A 14,966-nucleotide genomic window follows, 5' to 3' on the forward strand; every position below is an offset into this window, starting at 1 on the left:
ATACCTGAGAGTGGTCCCAGGCATGTTTAATTTTCCAATACAGATGTGCTAATCCTGCTGTATCCCAGCACCCATCCTCAGGACCATTGTGATTCCCAGTCTGCATAGAGCCAAATTCAGAGCTTCAATGCCTCTTGCCACCCCTCCTGTAGGGATGCAGAAACTCTGCTGAGCCCTCATCACTAGGGCTGTCAAGCCCACTGGTGAGAGTCATCTATCCAAATATAGACAACCGCAAAGTAGATGTCTCCAATGAGCTCATCAGTTTTTGGTCCCTTTATAGCCAGTGGCAAGAAACAGGAATGACTCACACAGCAGTAGACACCTGTCCCAGCACGAGCTCACTCAACTTCAGGAGATGCCCCTTCCTCTCCACCGCCCTGCATGGCTCAGACACTGATCTCCAAGGTTTGGATGCTGAAATTCAAGCAGATGTATCCCATTCCCCGAAGCAACATGTCCCAGGATTGCTGACTGTTCTAATCCCTTCTGTGGAGTCTCAGGGACAGTCCTACAGACAGCCCATTGACCCCATAACCAGGGCTTAATTTGCCCTCCGTGACCTGCCTGGATGAGCTTCCCCAATCACACCCCCTGTATTTGTGCATAAACCTCATTTTCTCAAGACAGGCTAAAAACTAAGGAGAAAATATAACAACCAGAAAGTTCAACTAAAAGTACTACAAAACCTTTCTTAGTTGGTGCAGCTGAAAATAGAGTTGCTGGCACACAAAGGCTGCTCGTGGTTTAAAAAAAAAAAAAATCTTAACTGCCTTGAATGTATTTGTATTTATAGCTGAGAAAACACTGCTTCCCTTGCCGAAAGCCTGTGTAAATGCAACCGTTTGCTCAGTATGTGTGATGGAGAAGCGCGAACCCACCAGGTGGCTGCAGCGTTGCCAGCACATAGAGTTCATTCAACTTTCCGCATTCCTCCTGGGATTTCTGCAAGTGGGCAAGATGCAGAGCTGAGCAGCAGCAAAGGCGGGCAGGTTGTATCCAACCCTACAGGGGACAGTGCTCAAAACAGAGAGGAGCCCACAGATAGACTTTCAAATCCAGGGAAAAGCCAGCCTGAGGCACAGAGGTGGTTGGAAATTCATGAATGAGGCCAGATCTCCTCTGCTTTTAGACTGAAGTCAAGCTGATGACTGCAGCTGATCTCTGGATAGAGATCCGTATCATCCTGCCAGCACAAAAAGGACAGATTTTCAGATCTGCAGATGAAAATTACGGTTAGAGCTGAGACCACGCTCATCTGAGTGCTCTGGTGTTTGTAGGTAAGTGCTAGCTCTTTCAGTGTTATTGCTGTTGTCATTTTATCAGCTTGCTGCAATCTGCCTTTTTTCTATATTTGACTGTTTATAATTAGCCGGCTGGGTTTGCTACTCTCTCAATTTCGTTATTTGTTTCCTGACAGTTTTGGAGATGGCTCCATTTTAAATATATACTGTGCTTTAAGAAAAGAAACTCTTCTCCAGCTCTCTTTGAAGCTCAGCACTCTGGGGAGAGTGCCAGTAGACAGGCTTTTGGCTCAAAGAATATGTGTAATAAGGGACAATTAGGTGGCAGCAAACATTTAATTATCAAATGTATTGGTGCTTCTTACACTGCCTGAAGTTAAGCAGGTGCCTTATACAGAGGATTCTTCAAATATCAAATGTGAAAAATGTTTCAGAGCAAAACCAAATGAGCTGATGAATACATTTAGGCTATAAATTAGGCAGAGGTTTTTAGCAAAAGCCTGGAACAGGCTTCATATTGCATTAGCATCTGCAGGGACACTGGTTCATAGGTTAACACGGGAGACTGCGCACCCTGTCCTGTGGTAGAGAGGACCAGCTCCTGCCTGTACCGTGTTTGGGAAATGCCCCTGTCAGATGCCACTGACCTCGAGATACCAGTGTCCTGCTCGTACCAGTGGGGTTGCCCAAACCCACTTCACTTCAGTGGAGTGGATTGGCCGAGGCTGAAGCCACCAGACATGTCTTACCTTGTCCTAGTCATCAATGCCGCTCGCTGTCTCTCACCGGGCAGTGGAAAACACGCCAATTCCTGACACCCCTAAACTTCTTTCAGCTGTAAAGAGCCACAGGCTCTCCTGACTTCAGCTTGATGTGTAGGGTGGGATCAAACCTGGTGGGGAAGCTCTGAGCAAATCCCCTGCAATCCTTTCAAAGCCAGTGGGAAAGCAAGCTTGTTAAGTGCTGTTCATCTGTTGGACATTTCCCTGAACTGTCTGACCTTCTTTGCTGATGGGAGAAATCCCAGCACCTGGATGGAGAGAAGCAAGCCTTTGCCATCATGTGCCACATATCCACCCCATGTTTTTCAGAGACAAGGCTGACATTGCTCCCAGGGACAAGACAAGAATGAAACTGATGTATTCCAGGAAAACAAAGACATGTTCCTGGATACAAAGCAGGAAACAGATTTACAAAACTCCTTGCAGCTCCATTACATGCCAAGTCTTGTACACCTCACCACCAAAAAGAGAGGTCAGGCAGACCCCTTGCAGAGGGGTCATAGTTCCTGAGCCTGCAATACTGAAGGCGAGCAGGATTCCTCCTGAAGCTTTGCCAAGTGCTAGGTAGGAATCCTCTGCCAAAAAAGGGGGGCTTCTCCCATTCTCCACCCTCTGTTCTCCCACTCAGCTCTGCTACTCCAGACTCTACCAGAAATGACCATCTGCACTTGGGCCAGTCCAGCTTTGTGAAACATTTGAAAGAAAAAAAAAGGGTTGACTTAGACTGAGAGCTGTTAAGGTTACTTCTTAAAACAATTTCCCATACATTTTTGTAGTTCATCTGGGAACTTCTGTTCCTGCATCTTGCAAGGACAGAGGGACAGGCATTACACTTGCACATCCAGCCTCATAAATCTACACTGGGTCTCAGTGCTTCATACGTTAGGAGCTCTGTGTCCCTTTCTGCACTTTCTTTTTCCAGTCTCGGGATGGAGATGTATTTCTTGTGCTCCAGCTCAAGCCAATGGTCTCCTCACTCCTTGCAAAACAGTCCCCATGCCTGAGAACCCCAGCTATTTTGATTTGTCCCCCCTTCTCTGATTCTGCCTCCTTCATCATTTCAAGCACAAAACCTGGCCTGAGTACCCCAACATGGGTGGCATGTGTCAAGGACTGCCTGGTGTGTGCTACCTCCCAGAGTTCTCCTGCTGCTGCTTCATAGATGTCAAAGCTGGAGGCCTCTTTCCAATATCAGGTCTCCTGCACATTGCAAGCCAGCAAATCGAATCACATCCAGATCTTGTGCCATCTGGAGGCAGAGTAAGGGGTTTTTTGCCTTTTTTTTTTTTTTTCCCATTGTCAACTTGGGCTTTAAAAACCCCACCATGGCGGGAAACACTCACTTACCTCTCTTCTGATGGAGCATGGCTGCTTCTTGCAATGCCTGATCTCCCCTTCAACTTTCCAAACCTCCTTCCCAGGCAGATTCTCTTCACCCACCTCCTAGGAAAAAAACAAACACAAGCCCCTGCCTCACAGGCGGTCTCAAACCTTGCTTTTCAGATGGAGGTCCAAGTTGTCTGAGGTACTAAAGCCAAAATGGGCTCCTGTTCCCATGGTGCTCCCCTTGGTGCTGTGCACACAGCAAGGTCTCTCCTCTGCCTGCTTTCTGCTGATTCAGATACACAGTTCCCAGAGAGCAAAATCCCTTGGAGACGGTGCACAAGGGACACTTGCTCGTGGCTGGAGAGTGCAGCTAAAGCAAGCGTTAATTCCACTTACAGGATGAAATTGGCAGGAGAGCAACTGAATTTTCCATCCAGCTCTAAAGTGCCCTCAAAGTGATCTAATTTATCACTGCGGCAGCAGCAGCAGCCATTCAAATGCTCTCCCCAGCTCTCTGGCTTTGCAATCAGGTGACTTCATGTTAGCAGATGGGTCCAAGTTCTTTGCCTCCAGTTCTTGGGTCCTCACCAGATCTTGCAGTTGCCCTTTCAGCCCTCTGTTGTGCCGCTGCACCGTGGGTGGCTCTGACAGGCATAGACTCTGGGCTTCATGGTTCAAACCACCACGCTTGCTTAGAGGAGACTTCTGTCTGCCCAGGGTGTGTGGCTGTGGGTTTGGTCTTCAAGGAGTAAATGGCACTGGTAGGTTGTGGTGGGCTGTGCTTTTTTTTCCCTGTGCCCTGGTGAGAGAGGAGCGGAGACGAGCAAGGGATCTGCCTCTTTCCTTGAAGCAATAAAGATTCATATGTAGAGTCCCTGTCTCAGTCCTTGAGAGCACGCAAATCTCATAGTAGGAAAGATGGGTCTGTCCAGGATGTGCCATGTGCTATACTGCATACGAGAGAGCAGAGACTTCAGGGCACCTGTGAATACAAACAGCCAAGGAGGGGGCACGTGAGGTTGGAAGAGGGGATGTAAGAAGTGTAGGATAGGGAGGGTGCAGGGACAAGCACTGGGTGAGGAAGAGGGAGGAGGATTTGAACACTGAAGGTTGGGCTTTTTTGTGAATAGTGCATGGACCAAATATCTCAGTCTTATGTCCCTGGGACTCTGCTGACATTGCTCACACGCCCTTCAGTGGGAGCAACTGTTCACTAAGTCTAGGTTGGAGTAGAATTTAGCTCGTATAATTTTAGGTGTGGTTCAGCTGATCAGATGGATGTGTCTGACTACCAAGTGAGATGGCTCAACAGGTCCCAGTGACTGAGACCCCGCACCCTTGGATATACCTTCATTTAGACATGCAGAGCTAGATTCAGTCACTGAAACATCAGCAGCTATCCTCACTCCAAATGCCTAAGAGTACCTGAGACATCCCCACCACGACAGCAGCTGGACATCTGAGCTGCGCCATTCTCTCTGCTTCTGCCAGACTCCTGCTATCCAGTTTACACTGCGAGCTCAGAGGAACACACAGCCGATAGACGGAACAGGATAGTCCCTCCCACGCTCACAGGGGACACCAGCAAAATGTATCCAGCGCGTCCACATAACCTCAGGGCTCTCCGAGTTATGTGCTGCAAATCCAGTGCATAATTTCCAGCTTTCATCTTGAGTTTTCTCATTTTTACCCATATTTCTTCTTTCATCATTTGTGAAGGCAAATAAATGCAAAAAAAAAAAAAAAAAAATGGAGAGATGGATGAGCATTTGGGAGCAGAAACCACCAGTGTGTCAATGCCTGTCTTAGGAAAAAGGCAACTGGAAGAGATACAGAAGGATGGTAAGATGCATGCAGACTGAGGGACACATGGCTCTGACTGGAGTCACTGGGGTCTAGGGTACCTCATCAACCCTCCCCATCCTCTGAACAACCTCCAACACACACACAGTTTCCTACCCAGAAGTAAGCCTGAGTGTGATTGAAATAACAGCATCCCTACAGCTCAAGTGGCAACCGGCTTTTCCTGAGCATTGAGCTCAGAAAAAGGATGAGACACAGAGACTACAGCCTTCTGGAGAAGTCTCAAGAAGAACCAATCAGTGCTTCTGCCAGAAGTTACAGCAGAGATGAAGCTCCAGCACAGCCATTCTGCTCACACACAGACCACTGAAAACCAATGCAAGTTTAACCATTGGATCTATGCAGAGCCCAAGACCAAATGCTGTAAGCCATCACTATCTTCCTAACTAGCAGGTAGGACGTGGTTACCAGCGTGGGACTCACACAACCTAACATAAATCATCAACAGAGCAGATGTGCACATCTGGCCCCAGTGCTGGGGTCCCTTCATTGTATTGCACTTCACCTTGGGATGGCAGGACTCAACACCCCCTGCATATCTCTGTTGACTGGCACAGATGTGCAGGGCACAGATGGGGATGCCTCTTCAGTGGACGACTGTTAGCAGAGACATAAACCCACTCTTCCTGCATGCTCCATCACCTTGAGCTGTGTACACAACACCTGCAAGTCATCTATGCAAAGATAAGCCTAACTTGATCATCAGCCAGAGCTTTAGCGTAATTATGAGCTGTTTAAGCCTCAGGTTCAGGTTTCAGTAATGGCTTTTCAGGGAACTAACAGTATATAACAACATAACTAATGATGCACTGTACTTAGAATATGCAAAGGACCTCATTTTGGGTAGCTACCTACAGCACCTTTTGACAATAAGAACCTGTGTGACTGGGTATCTTCTACTAAGAGGACAGTATGTCTCTTATTTGTGTACCAAAAGTTTCAATTTAGCCTACCTCAGAAGAGACCCAAGGGAAGAAGAACATTTTGCCGCCTGCAGGAAACCAAGTACCACCCTTTCGCACTGGTATGAGACATAAGTTTGGTGTGTGGACAGCTCTGCATTTACCAAAGGCCAGGCATGCTGATAAAACACCTGAGAACAGGCCCCGTGCTTGGAGAGAAACGTCTTTTAGAGCAGTTTCTGACACGCATGTAACTCCCTCAAACAGCATCTTGTGCCCTCTGGACACATGGGCCAAAACTCCCAGCCTAATTTCTCCTCTGACGAGAAATAGATAGAGAGGGAGACACTGCTGCGATAAATCACCGCCTCAGTGAGGTCTCTGTCACTGCCACACATGATGTCCTCATAAGCAAACTAAAGGAACAAGATCCAGCCAAAGGCAATACCATTTTATGAGGTCTTCTGGATGCTTGTAACAAGGTTAACCTGTCAGGGTAAGTTCAGTGGCATCAGCTCTGCTCTTCTGTTAAGATCCGTGACATGAACTGCAGCTGCTCCACAGAGATTAACAGAAATATAAGAAATATGGCATCTCCCTCAGGAATGCAAGAAATAGCTCTGCTGCAAGACACCAGCAAAACATCCAGAGACAATGATCAGAGACTTCTAATTATCCTAGTCTATAATAATTAATTGAAATGAGGAAGTACATATGCAATATGAAAACAAAGGGATGTATTGAGGGGGATTTACCAGGGCATCTTCCCCAGCTGTGGACAGGTACGACAGAGGAAAGTCTTCTCCAAGCTGAACCATGCCTGGGAAAGGAACAGGGAAGGAGTCCACCTCCAGTGGGAAGAGGGGCAGGGGTGGACCAGGCTGGTGTTACTCACTCGTGACTCAGCCACACTAACAACACACAAAAACACCCACCCTAAAAAACCCCAACATGGCAAAAGCTGCGAGTCAAAGAAAAAGAGGGAGTTGCGGGGGTTTTGTTTGGAGAACCAAGGAGACAGTCTTCAGGGGATCAAAACCCACCCTGAAGGAGATGAGAAGCTTGAATTTGTTTAGATGTCAGCCCCAGAGCAAGGCTGAAGAAATGGCCATTGAGCTGTATTTCTATGACGTGAACTAATTAAAACCCAACACGGAAGCGCAAGTGCTAAGGCAGTTTCCCTGTTTCAGAGCCCCGCAGCAGAGACCACACAGATGCCTTCTGAAGGCCACAAGCACCATATTGACATTGCACAGCCATGGCATGGGGCACTTCCACCTGACACAAGGAAACCGGAGGAACACACACGTAGCAATGATATAAGGAGCATGCTACCATCACCAATGCCCCCATGTGAGGCCAGCTCAAAGTTACAGTGTGCGATTCAAATAAGTAACTATGACGCCACAGGAGAACACTGGGAGGTAGAGGAGACAGCCAGGCAGGACCTCTTTCTGTGTGTCGCATTTCTTGTGCTCTTCTCTGGGAAGTGGGGAGGTGGAGAAAAAGATGAAAGTTTTATTCAACGCATCTTGAAAGTTTGCACAAAGGGAATTCTGTATTTGAACAGCTGTGGTCAAACAAAAGTGTGGGCTCAGCTCAGAAGTAACACGTGGAAATACAGAACTGAGAAATACTGACCTTTTCCAAGTCCAGTGCTCTTCTCCATCGTCTGCTTCCTCAAGCTGTTTTCTGTATTGCAGTAGCTGGGTAAGAGCTGTATGGACAGCATGTTCTCTGCACTAGTGGTTTCCAAATCTATTTCCTGCTAAATTGCATCATCAGTGCTTTCTTCACCTTACATTTCTTCAATTTTTTTCCTCTTGTTTTTGCCTCTTGTCACACCTAGTGTTGCTTTTGCCCATCCCCTTCAAACACCCATCTAGATTATGAGCGAAGGCAAAAATTTCCTGCTCAGCAGCAGGAGGTGGCAAGAGCATCCCAAGAACTGAGAGCTGGCCCTGGTTAGCAGAGAGAGGATGGCAATTACTGTACTCTTAAGCAGAAAGAAGGTGGGCCAGGCCAGGACAGTGCCAGATGGCTGGGGCATATTTTAGCAGCGATGCATTCTTCATTCTCATCCGTGCACCATTTGCAGCAAGAGCAGGGCATAATGAAACCCCACATGAAAGACCGTAAGGGCAGCTATGTTGGTGCAAAGGAAGACGACATGTCCTACCAGGGTTCCTGCACCTCTCACAGGGAAGAGTAAGCCATCCCCACACTACCATCCCAAGACCTGCAACAACCCATCTCCCACAAGGTGGGTGCAGCTGCTGGGCCCCTCCACAGCCTGGAGGGGTGACTCCATCCTTCCACCCCCTGACAGGGCTTCAGAAGGGGCTGGGGGGAGTCCAGCCTCCACCTCTTACTGCTGCTCTGCTACCCATCAGCCCATCTCTTCCCTTTCTGCCCCCATGCTCATTTTACTGGGCACTTCCCCCCCAGTCCCTCCTCCTTTACCAGGTTCACTCAGTTTCCACCGTCCTCTTCTGCAGCCTCCCTGTTCCTCCCACGCTCTCATGTGCATTTCTTCCTATTGCCATCTTTCCTCAGACCCTGTGTCTGTCCATAGTCCCCTTCTGCAGACAGAGAGCTGCTGCCCCACATCCCTCCTAAAATCTCCCCCCAGATGCTCACCACCATGAGGCACATACCAGCCTTTCTCTGTGCAGAAGTAGGGGAAAGCCAAGGAAAGAGGGTCCCTTACCCTCTCACTAGCGCCTCTCTCCACCAACTACTCCTCTTTCAGCTCTGTGGCTGAGATGATCGCTGCCAGAGACCCCTGACAATTGGAAGACATGAGCGTTGGAGCAGAAACCAGACACATTGGAGCCTTTCCTCAGGCACAAAGGTGGGACACAGAGACAAGGCTTTTTTTGCAGCAACGAAGTGTGGAAGAGATGCAGTGAGAGAGGGGCTGGAGCGTGAGAGCTCAGAACTGGAGATTTCACTGAGGTCGTCCACTAGAAATGTATTCATCTCATGGTGATTCCTCATTTATAATTACACTGAGACCTAGCAGTTCACTGGGCTTACAGTAGTATCGTTGGTGCTCCAGTTGCTCAGTCATGTGATGCTCAGGCAAGTGCCTTACAGAATTCATCAAATCACACTAAAGTTTTTATCATTCAAGACTGCAATTTCAACAGGAAAAGAGAATACGTGGTGGATGTCGAAGGACAACTATGCTATCATCAGAGATGAGCTGTGGAGCATACAGCCTTTGTGAAATTTTCCCACATGGTGCAGATGAGACTGGATTTACTGCGGACCTTTGCTGCCCTAAACCTTGTACAATAGCTTCATCCTCCCAGACTAAATAAAACAGGTGCAACGCACCTTGGCTTTGATGGGGAAAGAGAGAGGTCCCCCTCTTTATTCTGGAAAAATAATGACATAAGACTGCCAAGGTCCTGGAACAGAGACACCATGCCACAATTTACACACTAAATACAATATGAACTAATGTAGAGATTGCCTTCCTAACCTCACAACGATGACTTCAAATGTCTTTATGTGTGTAAGAGGGTGCAATCATGCTTTTTATATTCACCATCACACACCATTTTTCAGCAACACCCCAATGTACAAACCCATTTTGTCTCTTTATCAACTTGCAATATTGAGGTGAAATAGGCTCCTGAGCCCAGGTGCAGGGTTTGGGGCACCCCCAGGCGAGGCCAGTCAGGGCCATTAAAACCCGTTGGTGCCCTCAGGGCCCCCACACAGACACATGTTTTTCAAAAAAGGATGGTCACACATAAATGCTGCTCAAAGGAGGGACATGCATGTTTGCTGTTGCCTTTCTACATATGGCTAACGTTTTTCTGCATCGTTATATCTTTTTTTTGCAATGTATTGTGAAAGCATAGCTCAAACATTTTACATGTAGACAATTTTCAAAAGCCCTGTCTGGCATTCACTGTAATGAAAGGCAGGATGTATCTGCTTAAACCTATTGAAACATTTAATCACAGATTGGCTCATCTGAGAAACAGTATGCAAACTGGAGAAAACATTCAGATATCTATGCCTGTGTGTATGACAGGACTGAAACTGAGGCTGGGCATGCACACTTCATTTTGCCCCTAAATTTGTCATTTTGAACCCAGACAACTTTCATCCCTGTTCTGGGGCTGGCTACATAATCCAGACCTAGAGAAGCTTCCCAAGTCACTCTTAAATCAGGCATTTATCATGGTTCATCTGAAGCAGTTATTTTAGAAAGACACCCCAGGGAGGGATTCAGTTGGCTGTTTATAGATGCTTAAAATACAGCCACCTGCATTTCATCCAGGCACCCAAAGCTCCCTTTACTGTCAGTGGAGGTAATGGGTGCAGGTCATGTCATCCTGAAGTAGGCATCTAAAATAGCTTAAATGATTCTTAAATGAACTACATTCCCAAATGTAATTTAAAGATGCAAAAAGATAGCAAATGTATTGCTTCCTTTAGGATATGTTCTCCTGATAGGTTCCCCTCCTCGTTAAATGTCTGAATCATATTGTGAGCTTGAAATTGCTTAAAATCTTTCATCCCTGAGTCTTAGTACATCTCTGCCTGTTATATTAAATATTCCTCCACTCGCGTTCTTTGCTCAGTACATAAATAGTGCACACAGTCAAGTAACTTCCCAACCTTTCCCTTGCATTGCCTCCTTTCCATTTCATGCTAAATCCTACAGAGGCAACAGTGCCTGGAAGCTGTTCTTCTAATATGACATTTCTTAGCTTTTTATTTGTTTTCTTTGAAAAAGCCAACATTGGACATGTAAAAGAAGGAGCTCTGGTCTCCACTACTGGGAAATTTTGCTAGCCACTAGCATTTGAATTGATTGGCCACCAAAAGAAAAAAACTGCCCCAAACCTTACAGCATAGAGGCAGAAGGCTAGAGAACATCTTTCTTTGTGCAGGAAAAGGATTTGATAGTGGATATGAAGCAGGAGAGGCATAAGGGGACTTCTTGCACAAGCACAGGTCTACACTCTAAGCAAGCGTAAAGTTTTCTGTCCCATCTTGCCTCAGCATCTCCAGGCACTTTGTATGCTCATCAGTCTGGTGACACTTTCAGAATTTATGGTCTCTGCCCTTGGCTTGGTCTGGGTCAGCACTTTAAATTTCAACTCCAAGGCATGTGCATTCAGAGACAAATCATACTGTTTATTTATGACACCTGGAAACAGCTGGACTGTTCCTGTTCAAAGTTCTAAAGAGCATTTTTTTTTCTCCCCCTCTCCAGGAGGATTACCACAGAGCAATACTTTCTGTAAGTTTTGATCCACACCAAAAAATTATCTGAATGGAAACCATTGTGCAGCTCTGGAGGAGGCAGACCCTGAGGTTGCTGCAAGATTAGTGATCTCAAGTCATCCCACCAGCCTGAGAAAAGCTGCCTCCTTCCAAAGCGTGGTACAGCTCCTGCAGGTTAGGAAATAGCACGGAAATAGCACCCCAGCCCAGATGCAAACCTAACTTTGTGCCTTTAAAAATCATGTGCAAAGAGGGATCAGACGTGAGGAATGTGGAAGGGTTTGGAGGAGAGACAGCAAGATGTCAGACCTTCTGAGAAGCAGGTTGCCATGGAGACTGGCTCATTTAACCCAATAAGGGTCAGGCAACCCTTCATGTTCAAGCTAATTTAATTAGAGGTGGGAAGGATGAGCAAAATAAATTGGCACAGACTTCACTTCAGGATGCTGTTCCTCAGGCTGGGCAGGATTCATGATGCCAGACTTCAGCTGGGCATCTCAAGCATCACAGGGCCATTTGTAACCAAAGACGGCCCTTGGAGAGGAACGAATCAGAGAGGAAGGACCAGATGCAGAGGACACCCCAGGGGGAAGGGGGGGAGATAGCATTTGCAGTACCTCTCATCCCTACACCTGGCTGCCACAGGCACATCTCTCCTAGGATGAGGGAGCTTCCAGCTGCACTAGATGCTCTTGATGGGCTCCTTGCCTGAGCCATTGGTAATGTGGCTTTATCTCCCTTCTGAATTTGAAATGTGGATAAAGCAAAGCTGGCAAGGTAATTATTCCTCACTGTCAAACATTGCTCTTGGTTTGCTGTCTGCAGGCAGCTGGAGAGTGATGAATCCCTTTGTATTTGCAGCAGCCTTGGATTTGCTCCAGGAAAAGGTGCAAACAGGCAGGGAAGTTTTGTATTAACATGCCCCATCGGCATAGATTTCACTGTTACTGCATCTAAGCCAGAGAAAGGGGCTCATCCGAAGTGAGAGGGCAGCTAGGGCCCAAGTGTGAAAACAGCTCAGTGCTGAAAATGCAAATCTTCAGCACAGAGAGCTGATGTCAGACTCTCAGAAGACATCACCAGGCACCCAAAAAATTCTGTGCCCTGTTGAAAGCCTGGTCCTTAATGCCACTTTAAGACTTTGACAGCTTTCTCTGCTATAGCAGCGTCACTGGGAGCTTTACTTGTTACCACTGACCACCTCCTTCCTGGCACGCTGCCTGCAGCTCTTCACCTTCCGTCTGAAGGTGTGCTCCCCGTACAAGGCTTAGAGCTATCACCCGCGCATTCCCTCCCCTCCTCTCTCTCTTTCTCTCTGACCCCTGATACCTGTTTCTGCTCTAGTAACACACAAACCCAGAAAGGTTGAGGTTGGCAGGACACTTCTGGAGATCACCTAGTCCAACCCCCCTGCTCAAAGCAGGGTCAGCTGGAGCAACTGGAGTTGTTCTTGCTCCCAGCACGTCACCAGTGCCATCACAAGGCACAGCCACCCATGGCAGAAGGTGCTGCACTACAGGCTCAGGCACGGTTGAACTGTTTCCAGTGCCAGAGTGGGAAGATCACCAGAGCATCTCACTACTGTTTACGGTCTCCGTCCCTCTGTTGATGGCCAGATGGCACAAGGGGATACTGTGCTCTTGGATGAAAAAACACACACCCCCCAGTCAGCTGAACTCTCAACACCTTTAAACCATCACTAACTGGAAACAGCTCACTGAGTTAGTGGCTGAGGCCAGTGTGAGCCAGTCCTCCCCATGCCCCCAATACAGATGTCAGCTTCAGGCAGAAATAAGCCTGCACCCTCAACTCCAAAAGCAGCCCTGGGCCACCCACACAAACAGAGACACATTTTTAGGCAGAAAATTCCCATCCAGTACATACCTCTTCCCATTCATCAACCATAGGATCGGGTTTATTGCTTAGTCCAGTGTTTTGGCAGCTCAGGACCTGTTTCTGTGGCAGGAAGGACTCTTTCTTGTTTTTTTTCTGTTAAAAAAAAAAATATATATATATCTTTCCCTTTTCTGAATCTTGTCCAAATTCATTCACTGGCCCTCTGCCTCTCTTCTGAATGACTCCATGGGAGTCCTTGAGTCTCAGCATTATTATATTTTATTTATACAGCACAATAAACGTACGTGGCACTTTTCAACATAGATCAAACAGCAAGGTCCATTTTCTGATATGTGTACAATTTGATTCAGAAAAACACTGTATATAAAATGCAACAGTCTCCTGCCCTGAATAAGCTGAACTGTACTGGTGAGGAGACTGAAGGTTCTCTGCTGTATTTCCTCAACCCCTAAAGTTGAAACAAACAGAAGAAATCCCTGTCTGTACACAAGCATTTTATTTTGAATGGCCCCTGGTGACAGCCCCGGGAGCTGTTCAGATTTACACTGATGTATCTCCCTGCTGCTTGTGCCAGGCACGTCTTTCAGGTCCTGATGGATACATTGGTCCTCACAAGCAGCCGCAGCAGTGATTCAGGGATCCTGCTCCAAAGGTTTTCACCAGTCAGACCACATCAGGTACCCAGACAGCAGCCACCACCAGGAGAAAGCAGGAGAGCACAGGCAGGAAAAAAATGCAACCAGGAGACAGCAGCGCTCTTTCTTGCTGGAAACTGTTAAAAACCACCACCTTGGAAGGGCTGAACACTCTGGGACAACTTCAGCAAAGCACAAAGCACCAAGCTGGGGAGTCCCTTGAGAGGAAAATGGTGAGAGAGAGGCCAAAAGCAGTTCTCTGAGCACCCAAGTGCTCTCTGCTGTATGCCCAGCAAAGCACAGTACATTAATTAATTAGTGAATTGGATAATTTTGGAATCAGTCTAAGAATATCTATTGATGAAGGACAAATAATAAGTTGTCAGCATCGCACAAGTTTTCCAAAGAGTGCTTCCTCTGGGCACAGCTACACTTACCTAAACAAATAAGGTGAGTAAATGCAAGGCTCAGATAAACAAATAAGAAATGCAGTGCCTAGAGGCATTTGTGCTTCCCCACAGATGCACTAGATGAGCTTAATCCAAAGCCTTTTCCTCCCTCAAGCTGGTGAAAAAATCTCTCCCGGGTTTCAGAAAACTTTAACACTAACCTGACCTCAGCACTGCTCTGAGCACAAGGTGCCAGGCGTCAACTGGTGAGATCGCTGTAGCTTCTTTACCCTTGGCTGTAACAAAAGCCATGGTGTCAGTGCGGTTTGCACCGTCGGTAAGATGTTAATGCCATGCAGCATCACAGAGGTGACAATGTTACAGCAGCCCTGGGATTGCCTTGCAAGGAATCATGACAATTGTTCATTTCTGTGCAGCACTGAATATGTTCTCAGAGGTTGAAATTATAAGCCTAAATCCATCTAAATTTTCTAAAACACTTTTGGGCTGGGGAAATCCATACTTTTCAAATCACAGGACTCAAATGATATCCCATAGCTAGGCACATGGGGGGTTTGTTGGTTGGTTGGTTGGTTTTTACCAAGTGACCCAGTGTAGAAAGTTCAAAGATCCCCCATGACACAGAGGATTCACACTGTTGATGGAAACAGGCTATTGCCCCAGGCAGCAAAACCACAGGGGCTTTTAATGTTTT

The sequence above is a fragment of the Nipponia nippon genome, unplaced genomic scaffold (genome assembly GCF_047370975.1).
Source record: "Nipponia nippon isolate SJK-2023a ecotype South Korea unplaced genomic scaffold, ASM4737097v1 scaffold_36, whole genome shotgun sequence".
NCBI classification, from domain to species: domain Eukaryota; kingdom Metazoa; phylum Chordata; class Aves; order Pelecaniformes; family Threskiornithidae; genus Nipponia; species Nipponia nippon.